This window comes from Schistocerca nitens, chromosome 2 (assembly GCF_023898315.1).
Source record: "Schistocerca nitens isolate TAMUIC-IGC-003100 chromosome 2, iqSchNite1.1, whole genome shotgun sequence".
Lineage (NCBI taxonomy): Eukaryota > Metazoa > Arthropoda > Insecta > Orthoptera > Acrididae > Schistocerca > Schistocerca nitens.
Window position 1 is genome coordinate 791,759,463 of NC_064615.1, and position 16,211 is coordinate 791,775,673.

The window sequence follows — 16,211 nt, forward strand, 5'->3', positions numbered from 1 at the left end:
CAGAAGTATTTTTTGTGTTACTTCTAGTCGAATATGTGCGCATCTCGCTACTGGTGAAGAAAGAATAAATATTTCATATCTGTTCCTAGCTATTAGACAATGGTAAAATTAGCCAGCTTCCAATTACTGGCAGACAAAATTCATTTGTATCGTCGTTTCAGGTCCCAATATCAAGCAATTCGTGTACATATTTAATGTGTGACATCTGATTGTACTTAGTTAACAATTCATGTAGGTACTGGGTTTTACTCCTTGTCTATCACCACGACTTTACTTCATAGCGTTTCACATTTGTGCACTCACAAACCTTCTCAGGGGCACTATAAGCTTCATGGGGTTTCCGGTGCTAAATATATCGTCATCTATTTCCAGGTTTGGACATTTGGCATTGTATATTAATACCGGTAAACCCTTTGATATTTTATGTCTCTTTATGCCTAGTTGAGTCTCGATCAGACACGCAAGCTTCGTTTGGTTAACAGTATGTTCAAATGCAGATCATGAACAAAAAACTTGTCATGTCATTTAATGTGTGTGATAAGAGCTCTGAAGTGTCTACACTCCTGGAAATGGAAAAAAGAACACATTGACACCGGTGTGTCAGACCCACCATACTTGCTCCGGACACTGCGAGAGGGCTGTACAAGCAATGATCACACGCACGGCACAGCGGACACACCAGGAACCGCGGTGTTGGCCGTCGAATGGCGCTAGCTGCGCAGCATTTGTGCACCGCCGCCGTCAGTGTCAGCCAGTTTGCCGTGGCATACGGAGCTCCATTGCAGTCTTCAACACTGGTAGCATGCCGCGACAGCGTGGACGTGAACCGTATGTGCAGTTGACGGACTTTGAGCGAGGGCGTATAGTGGGCATGCGGGAGGCCGGGTGGACGTACCGCCGAATTGCTCAACACGTGGGGCGTGAGGTCTCCACAGTACATCGATGTTGTCGCCAGTGGTCGGCGGAAGGTGCACGTGCCCGTCGACCTGGGACCGGACCGCAGCGACGCATGGATGCACGCCAAGACCGTAGGATCCTACGCAGTGCCGTAGGGGACCGCACCGCCACTTCCCAGCAAATTAGGGACACTGTTGCTCCTGGGGTATCGGCGAGGACCATTCGCAACCGTCTCCATGAAGCTGCGCTCCGGTCCCGCACACCGTTAGGCCGTCTTCCGCTCACGCCCCAACATCGTGCAGCCCGCCTCCAGTGGTGTCGCGACAGGCGTGAATGGAGGGACGAATGGAGACGTGTCGTCTTCAGCGATGAGAGTCGCTTCTGCCTTGGTGCCAATGATGGTCGTATGCGTGTTTGGCGCCGTGCAGGTGAGCGCCACAATCAGGACTGCATACGACCGAGGCACACAGGGCCAACACCCGGCATCATGGTGTGGGGAGCCATCTCCTACACTGGCCGTACACCACTGGTGATCGTCGAGGGGACACTGAATAGTGCACGGTATATCCAAACCGTCATCGAACGCATCGTTCTACCATTCCTAGACCGGCAAGGGAACTTGCTGTTCCAACAGGACAATGCACGTCCGCATGTATCCCGTGCCACCCAACGTGCTCTAGAAGGTGAAAGTCAACTACCCTGGCCAGCAAGATCTCCGGATCTGTCCCCCATTGAGCATGTTTGGGACTGGATGAAGCGTCGTCTCACGCGGTCTGCACGTCCAGCACGAACGCTGGTCCAACTGAGGCGCCAGGTGGAAATGGCATGGCAAGCCGTTCCACAGGACTACATCCAGCATCTCTACGATCGTCTCCATGGGAGAATAGCAGCCTGCATTGTTGCGAAAGGTGGATATACACTGTACTAGTGCCGACATTGTGCATGCTCTGTTGCCTGTGTCTATGTGCCTGTGGTTCTGTCAGTGTGATCATGTGATGTATCTGACCCCAGGAATGTGTCAATAAAGTTTCCCCTTCCTGGGACAATGAATTCACGGTGTTCTTATTTCAATTTCCAGGAGTGTATTTTGTAATGTTTAATTTACAAGTGTTAGGTACTGTCTCATCTCCAATATTTTTTTTTCAATATTTATTGTATCGTAGTATTATTTAACGTCTGGGTTGGCGACCCTAATGAGCAGTGTTCTCTAGTAGTCTGTTATGAAAACTGTTGTGTACAGTCAAACTACAGTACCCCATAGGCTTTCGGCGTTTAGAGGATCTGCGACACAGTTACCTTATGTTCGTTGCATTCATGACTGGCCCACACTTTTTTTCTGTCAAGTGTACACAAGCGGGCCAGAGACTAATGGGTAATCATTTTAGTGGCGATACGGACCAATACAGGCTACAAATGGAAAAAATCCTTTCACAGAAGCAAATTTGACAAATGACAGACTGTTATGGCCTTGCACATGTGAACGAACATCACTGAATTAGCACAGGTGATCAACTGTTCACGTGCTACTGTCTATGTATCTGAGGAAAGCGGTAGAAGGAGGTGAAAACACCAGTAACCCGCTATGTGTTGAACGTCTAGGACCAGTCACAGAACAGAGAGGTGGAAGGCTTGTCCACTTTGTAAAGTACCCAGAGTCAACATCTTGTTGGATCAATAGCCTCCCCATTATTCACGTGCTGCTTCGTGCAGAGTGCAACCCGTATTGTGACACAGATGGAACTGGGAAGGTACGAGACTCGAACTGTAGCATGGATGAGGAAGAACAGTCCAGTGACGGACGCCTCGCCCAACAACTCACTACGCTTTTGTTCTCCGTTGACATTCGCCAGTCACCTATGGATATCTTTGATGGTCTGCTTTTCTGCCAGATGAAACTCGATGACAGCTCCATTACAGACGCCATTTTGAGGACTATGCACAGAGCTACCACCTATTGAAACTTCATGAAACCGTAGAGACTCAACAGGGAATATTGAACGATGCCCCAAAACAAATTTTGTAGCCGGCCGAAGTGGCCGTGCGGTTAAAGGCGCTGCAGTCTGGAACCGCTAGACCGCTACGGTCGCAGGTTCGAATCCTGCCTCGGGCATGGATGTTTGTGATGTCCTTAGGTTAGTTAGGTTTAGCTAGTTCTAAGTTCTAGGGGACTAATGACCTCAGCAGTTGAGTCCCATAGTGCTCAGAGCCATTTGAACCATTTTTGAACAAATTTTGCATTTTTGGAACAGAGGCAGGGCGAAAAAAAATGTGTTGCGTTATTTACGGTACGCTCCTCGTACATATTTTGCAAAGTGTGAAGTATGTGAGGGTACTTAGCACCGGACCACATATTAGTTTATTCAACTTCCAGTCACGTGTGAAGCGTGGGAAGACTGCTTAGATGCCTCTATACATGCCGTAATTAGTCTAATTTTTCCGTCGCCTTCTCTGCGGTAGCTTTATGTAGTGCACAGAATTATATTTCTACATTATTCACTTAAGGCTGTTTCCTGAAGCCTTTTTGTTAGCCTTCTGCGGGAAAAACTTCACGCGTCTGTCCATTCAAGTTTATCAGCATTTCTGTGACATTATCCTGTAAGTCATATAACCCTGTGGCCATTAGCGCTGCCTTTCTCTAAAGTCGTTCAATTTCTCTGCTATGCATGTTTGGTATGGGTTACACAAAATTGAGCAATAATCTAAAATGTGACAGACAAGTGTTTTGAAAGGAAACTCATTTGGATATTGCCTACACTTCACGTGTACCCTGCCAATGAAAAGGAAACCGTCGTATATATGCAGACTGAAGAAACATATTAAATTTTGTATCAACGCCTGGATTAGAAACCGGGTGCCTTGGTCATTAGGCGGATACAATAACCACTACGCCACCCTGGCACAGTGACTTTGGGCATTTGCTCAAAGTAACGTAGCAGCCTTCCCTACTCAGTCCAAATTCCCATTCCCGTAGCAGCCCACTGCTTCTGGCGCCAGCTTTACTTGCAATTGAACCTACGTGATAAGTCCACTTTACAACGATAAAACTCTATTTCCCAAGGGAATAGTAGAGTTCATATTAGTTTCACTATCAAATACCTCGTAAATTCCTCTCGCATAAATTGCGTCTTTTTCTAGCCGTCTGTTTGCACATAACGTAATTACTAGTATCTTATTAACAGTGTAGATGCATTTGTTTGCCACGAATGGAATAATAGAACTGGTTCTTTCCTTTCACACTTATGTAGAGCAGGGTTTCGGATGCCACGGTGCGTTTACGCTAGCGAGAGATGCAGACGAAGCCTCCGCGGTGTTGTCAGAGGCGCTCCTACGGCAACACTGATTGCGGTGTTTGCTCTCAGCGCGAGCCACTCTTCGTCAACAGGGGCGCAGGTGAGGTGTGGCACGGCCTCAGCTGCCTCAGCCGTGTTGTGTTCTGCTATGAGCTCCGCGCAGACCCACGCAAACAGGGCGCGCGGCTGCCTGAAACACAGCGAACCGACCCTCCAGCTAAAGCCGCCCCCGACTCGCGAATTACCTCTTCGGTTAACAGCTAATGAACAAGGTATTCAGGGCGCTCGGATACATGTCTCGTCTCCCCACTGGAGCACTGCTAAAATCACAGAGCACCTCTCACTTCCAGCTGGCGTAATTACGAGGAACAGTTATAAAGCTTTAATTATCACCTCGGAAAATTAAAGTTTCATAACTTATTTTACGTTTGTTTTGCAGCCACGTGCCTGCAGTTTTGGAACACATTGAAATTCCCGTGCCATCTTATGTACGACGCTGGTTGAAGAGCTAAAAGTAAACGGCGCAGCCCATTTTAACGAGAGAATCGTGCGGTAATTCGTTTTCTATTTTGAAAGGGAACAACGCAGCAATAGTCCACCCTGAGTTGGTGGAAGTGCACGGTAATAAATCACTATCATGTGACACAGTGGCCAGGTTCCATTGTGGACAAGCAAGTCTAAATGACGAAGAACGAAGTGATAAACTATGTCTCTGCAAAGAAACCGGGATTGCAAGACATGTGGCGGTTTAAGTGCTCTTCTACATCTACGTTTTTCGTCGCGGCGAGATCTATTTACCAAATTTCAGTCACCAACTTTCTCTTCCGAATGCGAAAATATTTTGTTGAGCCCAACCTACATAGGTAGGAATGATCATCAAAATAAAATAAGAGAAATCAGAGCTCGAACAGAAAGGTTTAGGTGTTCGTTTTTTCCGCGCGCTGTTCGGGAGTGGAATGGTAGAGAGATAGTATGATTGTGGTTCGACGAACCCTCTGCCAAGCACTTACATGTGAATTGCAGAGTAGCCATGTAGATGTAGATGTAGATGTAGATGTAGATGTAGATGTATGGGTACATCATTATTCTGCAAGCCACAAGGCGGTGTATGGCGAAGGGTACTTCTGGTACCACTAATTTGTCACGCCTTACTCGTTCCATTCACGAATGACATGTGAAAACAGTGATTGTTGGTAATCCTATGTATTAGCTGCAATTTCTCGAATTTTATCTTTGTGATCATTCCGTGAGACGTTTGTGGAGGTACGTAATATGTTCTCGGACTCTTTCCGGCAGGCACAATGTCTCTCTTGTAGTGCCTGCCACTAGAGTTTGTGGACCATTTCTGTAATGTTCTTGCGCGGAATAAACGGTTTTGTGACGAAACAGACCGCTTTTCATTGGGTCTTCTCAATCTCTTCTGTCGGTCCTACCTGGTAAGGGTCTCAGACGTATGACCAATCATCAGTAATTGGTCGAAAAAACGCCTTTTAAGCCAGTGCTTTAGTGGATGGATTACAGTTCCTTGCGATTCTTCCTTGTAAATCAAACTCTCGCATTTGCTTTTCATATTGTTTTTTATGTGGTATTTCCACGTAAGCTCGTTCCCGAAGGACATCCCCCAGGTATTTTAAACCGACCTGTGTGTCCAGCAGCAGCTCACTTCTATGCAGAATCCCGCCAAACCAAGGCACAAGTGGAAATATACGTTATTATTTTTGTAATTCGACTGAGATTATCGGCACATTTCAACATTGCAGGAGTCACAGCTGTGTGTGTCCAGTTGGCAGGTGGAAGACTGGACAGGTTTGCGCGATATAACTGCGATGATGACTGACGCCTCTCCCAACGACTCACCGTGCTTTTGTTCACTCTCATGTCTCCGTAGACATTCTACAAGCACCTATGAATATCTACGATGCTCTGGTTTTCCGCCAAAGGAGACTCAATGACAGCTCACTGCTTGGGACGCATCTCCGTTACAGACGCCAGTTTGGAGGCTACGTAAAGTGCTGCCACCTATGGAGCTTCATGAAGTTATAGGTGCTGCAGCGGGAGTGTTCCCCGATGTACCACAACGAAGTCTCCATTTTTTTCAACCGAAACTGACCGAGAGAAAACGTATTACATTGATTCTTGATAGACCCTGGTCCTTCTGAAGATAAGAGCATTAACTCCCGAAACCCGTTTTTGTGGAAGAAAATAAAAGTTACTGACGCAGATAATTATTTAAATTAACGTTTCACGTCATAAACGGCGGCATTACTGGCGTGTAGATCGCTTAATATACTTCTTTATCAATAATGTCGTTTCAGCGACTGCCATCATCAGATCAAAATGTAGAACTTGCGAAACAACCTTAAGTGTCAGTATCAATGAAAGCTTTGCCTACGTCAACCATAGACTGTCAATTGCCTACTGTTAAAGTCTGGATTAGACATAGTTCCCACCGATACTGACTCTGAAATTTGCTTTCAATTGTGGCAGTAGCCGATACGAATTTCTGAGTAAGGACATACATCTAGCTTTACTGACAAAATGGGAAGCTCCTAAGCCGATTGTTGTAAGAAGAACTGGAATAGTAATTCGGGAGAACAATGTCAAATTAGTGGAGATACTTTTAAGTCCCCCACGAAGTAAGTCATATCTTGATGTTTTAAATTTACGTCTGTACATCTTTTTCCTCCTCGAAAAATCTTAACTGATCGGCTAACACAATGTATTGGGGAATACTTAAAATTCCTTACACTATTCTTAAGGATCAACTTGTGCTGTGGTAGTTGTTGTGCCGTATGGGCTCAAAAACAAATATTTTACTTTTTATTTTCGCTTTCGGAGGATATTTTTAAAAAAGAATATTTTGAGTATTAAATTCTGTAAATTTTCTTTGGAAGTGTGGTAACAGCGATAAAATAGATAAAACCACTAGACATAGAAGCAGGTGTGTAAGGACCCTACGTTTCCTTTAAAAACAAAATTCATGTCATACATTTAAAAAACAAGTGCGCCATACTACCTAAGGAAAATATTTGTTTGTATTAAAATGGTCGTCAGCTTTAAGTATCTTTGAAGGTTTATGCAGATCACACGAAAGACGACCAATGAGTAGCATACTAGATAGGTTGGATGCTGCTTTCGTAGAACATACTGATTTGTAGGGAGGAAAGGCTCACCATATGACAAAATAAGAAACAGCAATACGGTCGATATGAGATTTCAAAAGTCTGCCCACAAGAATCCGTAACCGGCCCTGTTTCCTGGAATCTAGAACTCGACCCGGTATTAGGAGAGCTGCGGGATGATGAAGAGATCGTAGGAGTAGCAGCGTATACCGACGACCTGATGATCCTTGTGAAGGGAATCTCCAGAAGCAGCGTGGAAGATGGATATAACATAGTCCTCCAACAGTTACGTCGGCTCTAAGGGACCAAATTGTCTGTTGCTCCTGAAAAGACCGCGTACATCCCTTAAGTATGAGACACGATCGCGAAATTAAGTTACAGGTCCATAAAGAGAAAGTCCGTCACTAGGTGCCTGGGCGTCATCTGGGAGGAACGACAAAGTCTAGATGCACGTATTGAAGAAACGAGCGAGAGAGGCGGGAACACGATGAACAATATTATTAGTTTCGCCAATTACGGTTATAAGCTTGCAATAAGAACGTATAATAACGCTGTCTTAACAACGGTCATATAACACTGTGCTGGAGCTTGGGCCCACAGACTCTTGCTCGTGACACCAATTCGAATAGTTAACAGGTTGCACCACGGAATACTTCTTCGGTTGATGGGAGCTTTTGGCACTGTGTCAGTTGAGGCATTGCAGGTAGTACTTGAAATACGTCCATTCGACCTCCAGATACAGAAGAAAGTGACGACCTTTTGGCTAAAGAAAGAACTATATCATGAAGTGCTGAACTGAATAGGAATGCGGGCAGCAGATTCAAAATCAGATCCTCCACCTATAGCAAAAATCATAATGCCGAAACAGCGGGGCGCATTTATGGCTTTTGCCACACGTAAAAGAGAGAGAGTGGGAATGAAGCACCTGAGTCTCTCAAAAGGCCTGACTAACTACATGGCCGAGTGGTTCTAGGCGCTTCAGTCTGGAACCGCGCGACTGCTACCGTAGCAGGTTCGAATCCTGCCTCGGGCATGGATGTGTGTGATGTCCTTAGGTTAGTTAGGTTTAAGTAGTTCTACGTTCAACGGGACTGATGACCTCAGATGTTAAGTCCCATAGTGCTGAGAGCCATTTGAACCATTTGAACTACATGGCTGCTCATTGCCTATTACGCCGCCTACTGGCATAGAATTGGTGGAAAACAGACATACGAGTGTGCCTGTGGAACATAAGGTACGCCAGAACATATTGTCTGGGTATGTCCGCTGTATTCCAATGTAGCTGATAGAGATAGGCAGCAACTGAATCGGAACGGAGAACTTTTTGCCAAGAAGAGACTGCACTGAGAAACAGAATAGTTCATCTTGGACGATATTGCTGACGTTATTTCGAGGAAGGGTTCGGTAGCGCGATATCTTACCAAGCAACTGCCCTCCACTGCATTACCAGAGTTTGCGACACAAATCGAAAAGCAACGCCGCGGGGGCAGCTCAGGTAAACAGTTGCGACAGAACTGCCACCACCGTGCACGCACCCATCGAATAACACCAGAGAGAAACACTGTCGTGAGCCATGTCTCGCCCCCCTCCCCTCTCCCACCCACCCCATTGAGCCAGAACCGGGGGGACGTGGGCCAGCGTCACGCTGTGTTCGTCGCCGGCATCAACGATGCTCCTTCGGAACAGGGGAATCATTTCCTGCATCGAGGGTCCAACAAACAATAGAAGAGGCGATACAAACACAGCGCCCTCCAGGCGCACAAGATACCGTCAGTCGTTGCCTACGCACCGAAGAGCGATGGAACGCACGTGGAATGTAACAGACAAAAAGCGAAGTTATCATAACAGCAGTAGAGGCAGATTTGGCAGTACGTGTAGCTTTTCGTTTATAGTAGAAATAGTTTTTTAAGTTACTGTAATTATTATAATTATTAATAATTGAAATTGTTAAATTGATGGGAGGTAGTATTGTGTAGGATAAAATTAAGTGTTAATATACAGCGCATAATTTCTGTAAGAATCAATAAACCTGTGTTTAAGTTATAGGTAACAGGCTACAAAGGAATGGAATAAATAAATAGAGTCTGTAGACAGGTAAAACTCTCCAAATGAGCAGAGAAGTGCGAGTAACAGAAGTAGGCTAGTTTGAGAACATGACACTCTGCTAAATGGTAAACCTAAAGACTCAAAGTGAAATATATTTACTAAGAGAAGGAGATGAAATTATTGCATTTGCGCAACAAATTACAGATAAATTCAGTCTCGAAACAAAAGCTTCCATTCTACGGGCGCCCTTACAGAAAGTATGAAAGAACACAGCCAAAACATCTTATTTTATTGCAAAGATTAGAGTTAATGTGCGAGAGCTTAGAACAGGCTTTGAACTCATATCAGAGAACAAGCTTCAAATGGTTCCACGAAGAAGAACCGCAGAACGACAGGGCTACGGAGGAAAGAAGAAATACAGAAAAAGACACTAAAAGCAACTGCCATAAAAAAGGGATTCAGTCATTTTGTATTAATGCACAAATATTTCGCGGAGTAATAAGGAGAGAGACAGATATATTATACGATGAGTGTTCAATAAATAATGCAACACACTTTTCTCTGAAATCAGGTTGGTTTTGTACAGGATTCCAGTACACCGTATTATTCACCACCATGTTGGCTACAAAACCCAGTCTTTCAAGATAATCTCGGTCCGACTGTGATGGCCTTACACCACCATGCTGGGAGGGGTTGTATGTCCGCTTGGTACCACTCTACTGGTGCACTTCGGAGCCAACGTCTTACTGCTTCCATAACATCCCCATTGTCCATGTACTGCTTCTCGCGGAATGATCCCTTCATTGGAACGGACGGATGGACGTCGGAAAGTGCAAGATCCAGGCTGCAGAGTGGACGAGTAATCCAACGGGCACACACCTTCGAGTATCCCAACTGGCGTACGAGTGTATCAGAGTACTAACAGAGACGTCCACTTGTGCAGCGAGGTGTTTGATTGTGATCTGTTGATCACATCAAATGGGAGCGTCCGCACATGCCAACACTGTAGAAGTAAGAGCTGTGTGCTGCCAGCCGGCAACCTTAGGATCTGACAGGTTTTCGCGATCTTGTTGTGATGACAGGCGCCTCTCCCGTCCATTCAATATGCTTTTCTTCTCTACCAGGTCCCCGTAGACAATCTGCAAGCGCCTATGAATATCTGCGATGCTCTGGTTTTCCTCAAAAATAATGACCAAGCGAGGTGTAAATAATAACCCTGGATTCGGTATGCCGCGGCGGTGAGGTGGGTGGACTGCCGTGGCCTGTTGTGGGGTTGTGAACCACTCAGGGCTACGGCTGGACGAAGCCTCTCCCTCGTTTCTAAGTCCCCAGTTCAAAACACACACAATACACAATACAAGCGAGGTGGCGCATGGTGCAGTGGTGAGCACACTGCACTCGCCTTTTGGAGGAAGTCGGTTCAAACCTGCGTTCGGCCATCCTGATTTAGGCTTACCTAAATCGCTTCAGGCAAATGCCGGGATGGTTCCTTTGAAAGGGCACGGTGGATTTCCTTCCGCATCCTTCCCTCATCCGATGGGGCCGATGACCTCGCTATTTGGTCTCCTCCCCCAAATCAACCAACTAACCAAACTCAATGACAGTTCTCTACTTGGAACACACCTCCGTTGCAGACTCCACTTTGAAGACTACGTATAGCGACCCAACGTATTGGGACGTCATGAAAGTATAGGGACTAAAGCAGAACTATTACACTACATCCCACAACAAATTTCGCATTTTTTTTCAACCGAAGTTGCCCGAGAAAAAGGTGTTGCATGACATATTGAACGTCCCTCGTACTCCGAGAATCGTTAAATAATCTCAGCACACAAAATAATAGTAACCCGTTCAAAATAACAAAGTTGTCGTTATGAAGCACTGTTGATGATGCAGAAGTTTTACTGGGTACTCGTGCGGCCTCCATCAATTTATGATACTGAAGCGTCGTTCCAGTTGGTTGTATGGAATCAACGCAGAAATATCGGTCGACATGGAGACATAAAAAGATGTCAGTTAGGAGCATCGGTCTTGTGACGTTCCCATATCACACCGTGAATGAATTTGCCCAATTTCTACCAACGTAGACTGCCCAACGTATCTACACGGAGTGGTGTACCACTCACACCGCAGTTACACGGCGTAAGAACAGTGGTTGTTAAAAGATGCTGTCATTCAGGCATAGACTAGTGTCACTCCTTGTCAATGGCAATTGGTTTCTAAAACAATAGAAAATGTTGATATCAGTCAGTTCTGGGCCATTTCAAGTAGTTCCAAGCGCACATTACAAACGGAATGGTAGGCAGCATTTGGCAGCACTCCGTCTTCAGGCCACAAGTGGCCCATCGGGACCATCCAACCGTCGTGTCATCTGAGGATGAGGATATGGATAGAAGAGGGGTTGTGGGTGGGGGGGGGGGTGGTCAGCACACCGTTGTCCCGATCGTTATGATGGTTTCCTGGCTACTATTCGATCTAGTAGCTCCTCAGTTGGCATCATGGGGCTGAGTGCACCCCGAAAAATGGCAACAGCGCATGGCGGCCCAGATGGTCACCCATCCAAGTGCCGGCCACGCCCGACAGCGCTTAGCTTCGGTGATCTGACGGGAACCGCTGTATCCACTGCGGCATGGCCGTTGCCCTGGGCATATGGACTACCTCGTACCTCGCAAAATGCCATTGCTCAAACGACAATAAAGCTTCACGTCTTCTGTGGGCAAAGCTACACAGACACTTGACAGGCTAGAGCATGTCAAATGATCTTTCACAAAATCCAAAGAAATTCTGGTCGTACTGTATGTATCGGCTGTTGGTCGAAGCAAAGTTACTGTCCAGGCACTCGTGGATGAGACAGGAACTGAAACTGATGGTAGCAAACCAAAAGCAGAAGTGCTTAACTCCGTTTTCAAATGTCCCTTTTATGACTTTCCATCTTCAGGGGTTTTAGTTTTGCCTAGGAACGTTGGGGTACCTCTTGGTGCGCTAATGTTACGCTGCTTGAGTACGTATCAACTTTGATTTTTTCTGCTTATTTAAATAGTCTGCATTATATCTATAGGAATGATAAAAATGTTTGCTTGAAAATTATAATTTTTATTTTGTTTTAAATGTCTTTTGATTTTATCTGTTACATGAGACATAATATGTAGTTCATCTGAGGATGCTGTTCTAATACAATGAAACAATTCGTGACGATAAAGAAATCGATAATTACAGATGTCTTACGGTTTATTCTACTTTCATCCATTAAAAAGTGCTGCTGTGGCTGCCGTGTTACAAAGTTCATTGTTTATAAAGGAAAACCCAGGGGAATTGCCCCAATGTAATCGTCTTACCACGGAAAAGATTAGTAAAGTAAGTTTTCAGGTGAGTCGTGATGAGAAACAACTGATATCGTTAAAACAGAACAGAGCACTGTGGTATCCCTATCCGATCCTATACTGAATTTGTGGGCGAGTTAGCAGTTATCTTGTCCGCAGCTCGTGGTCGTGCGGTGGCGTTCTCGATTCCCACGCCCGGGTTCCCGGGTTCGATTCCCGGCGGGGTCAGGGATTTTCTCTGCCTCGTGATGACTGGGTGTTGTGTGATCTGCCTCGTGATGACTGGGTGTTGTGTGATGTCCTTAAGTTAGTTAGGTTTAAGTAGTTCTAAGTTCTAGGGGACTGATGACCATAGCTGTAAAGTCCCATAGTGCTTAGAGCCATTAGCGGTTATCTTAACTGTAATCTAGAAGATGGGAGAGAGCCCTGGTCATACCCGTTTATAAGAAGTATGGCACAAGTGATCCCTAAAACCACCACACTCTTCAAGGTACTCTAAGGCTCTTTTCATGTCTCATAGCTGTTAAGTCCCATAGTGCTCAGAGCCATTAGCGGTTATCTTAACTGTAATATAGAAGATGGGAGAGAGTCCTGGTCATACCCGTTTATAAGAAGTATGGCACAAGTGATCCCTAAAACCACCACACTCTTCAAGGTACTCTAAGGCTCTTTTCATGTCTCATAGCTGTTAAGTCCCATAGTGCTTAGAGCCATTAGCGGTTATCTTAACTGTAATCTAGAAGATGGGAGAGAGCCCTGGTCATACCCGTTTATAAGAAGTATGGCACAAGTGATCCCTAAAACCACCACACTCTTCAAGGTACTCTAAGGCTCTTTTCATGTCTCATAGCTGTCAAGTCCCATAGTGCTTAGAGCCATTAGCGGTTATCTTAACTGTAATCTAGAAGATGGGAGAGAGCCCTGGTCATACCCGTTTATAAGAAGTGTGGCGCAAGTGATCCCTAAAACCACCACACTCTTCAAGGTACTCTAAGGCTCTTTTCATGTCTTAGGTTCGTACATTGAAATGGTCTTGGTGCTTTAGTAGACTACAGCAATGTTTTTCCCACGTTGTCTTTATAAAGGTTTTGCTTCTATATGTGCATCTCTCCCTGTCTATGGACTACCGCATTTAGCGTGCTGTATTTACAACTTGACATGAATGGCGAAGAGGCTCTAAAGCAGTTACCTTCCCGTTACGATTTGTTAAAAATAATCTCTGAGAATACTTTTCGCTTATTGCTATATGGTATTATTTTTCAGCATCCCTATTTTGTTGAGGCCATTGTTAAGAAACCTTTGTGAAAAGTGTTTCCTTATTAATTTTTGTACCCATCACCTGAGGATGAGTTCCAATCGACGCGAAACCGGTGGTGACTTTGAATAAATGTATTTTTACAGACAGTACCGAACATTTCATTCAAAATACGGAAACTGAGCCCCCAGCAGGAGGTGTGCTCACATCGGTTTGTAGCTAGTGCCGCCTCAGATTTCCACCGCACGTGCAGACAGCAAATGAATTCCATCTGCCAGTAGACCTGATCAGGACCTACGCCGGCCACCGAGAACTGCGCGGTGGATTCATTACCTATGGCGCCCGCCTCCGGGTCCAGCTGTGTGCGTGCGCATTGTATCATGGTTTCGGCGTTTGCGGGACAGCCACTGCAATCTGATACCTTAACAGAAAAGGAAACCGCGTACGGGCAGAGTCTGCTATTAGCCGCTGTAATCATAACACGGATTCCTTAATTACACATGCCGCAGACATTAGCGCAGCTAGTACCGAAAGCCCAACTAAACGACCGAAAACTCAGTTGTAACAGGATATTCGACTATCCAAGGGTTAAAACAAGTCATACATTCGCTCAACACGACTTAACGTATGCAAAAACCGAATAGTTCGGATCCGTGCCATAGAATTGATAACGACATCCATCAACCTACTGTACATCTCGTGTAATGAGCAATGTGGCGAAATTGGAGATATTCGATTGTATATAGTTTTTGTCCTACCGCACGAGCTAGCAAAAATGATATGAATACATGATGCATGCTCCCTCACGCACTGTAAATGTCTTATGGAAAACAAACTTAAACAAGAGTGAGTCTGTTATTATTATTATTATTATGACTACTATTGTTAGATGTTTTACTTAATGGCAGTTGCAGGGCTCGAAATTTTTCTTCTCAGCTTCTCCTATTTTATACCTCATCTAATTAACTGATGCTCCCTTCGGTTCTTAGCAAACCAACTTCATGACAAAGTACAGTATTGTGTCTTTTCTACAGTGTCAGTTTATTTTGTTAACCGATTTCCAGCTTACAAGGCCATCAGCAAAATTTGATGATGGCATTATCAGCCGAAAACCGATGAACAAAATAAATCAGTACTGTATAACAAACACCCTATTGTGTTTTTCATGTACAGTTATTCTCAAGCAAACATTGGTACATTCCTAATCTTAAGCTATTCAGATAGTATATTCTTAGACTTCGACATCCTTAAATTCACTTTAATTTCCCTCTTGCAATTGAGCCGCAGCTATTGTACGCTCACAATTTTTCTGGTCCACTTTACTATGTTCTTGGAGATCACAATCGGTACCTCTTTCATCCTCAATTGTTCATAACCATTCATCGTTTGAGATCTACTTTATTCTTCTGCCTTATTTCCAGGTAAAAAGAGTTTACAATCATTAGCGGTATTTACTTCCTTTTTCTGTCACGGTATCGTCCAAGTTTCAGACCTGTTCAGATTACTGCTTGAGCCGAAAGCATATGATCTAGTAATTTGTGGTACCAGTTAGTATTTGTGTTTTATGTTATATGCTATCCACAAATATTATCCAATTCTTACATATTCTAATATTGGACGAAATGGGTGAAATATCGTAGACAGTCAGATGTAACATTTTATAATAACATGTTGATTTTACCCTGTATAGATATTTCTATCATGTGATTTAGTTTGTCTAACTGAAACACACCTATTTCATTATCCGTTTGTATCCTTACCCCAATGAATGTGATATGTTATTTTTACTGAACAATACACCAATTGTTTGTACTGTTTGGAGTTCAGTAGTGATTTGTGGAAAGCATATAACAACAGAACAACATCCATAGGTATGGTTCTTTTATGCTTTTACGATTATGCTAGCCACATGAAGAGAAGTAATTTTAATCGGTTCTGTGTAATGTGAGGTAATATCAATACATTATACACTCCTGGAAATGGAAAAAAGAACACATTGACACCGGTGTGTCAGACCCACCATACTTGCTCCGGAAACTGCGAGAGGGCTGTACAAACAATGATCACACGCACGGCACAGCGGACACACCAGGAACCGCGGTGTTGGCCGTCGAATGGCGCTAGCTGCGCAGCATTTGTGCACCGCCGCCGTCAGTGGCAGCCAGTTTGCCGTGGCATACGGAGCTCCATCGCAGTCTTTAACACTGGTAGCATGCCGCGACAGCGTGGACGTGAACCGTATGTGCAGTTGACGGACTTTGAGCGAGGGCGTATAGTGGGC

At 44.8% G+C, this 16,211-nt stretch overlaps 1 pseudogene; it reads right to left on the reverse strand.

Annotated features, from left to right (window-relative positions):
* Positions 1 to 11,878: 11,878 nt before the first annotated feature.
* LOC126238374 (5S ribosomal RNA) lies at positions 11,879 to 11,996 on the reverse strand (annotated as a pseudogene).
* Positions 11,997 to 16,211: the final 4,215 nt, after the last annotated feature.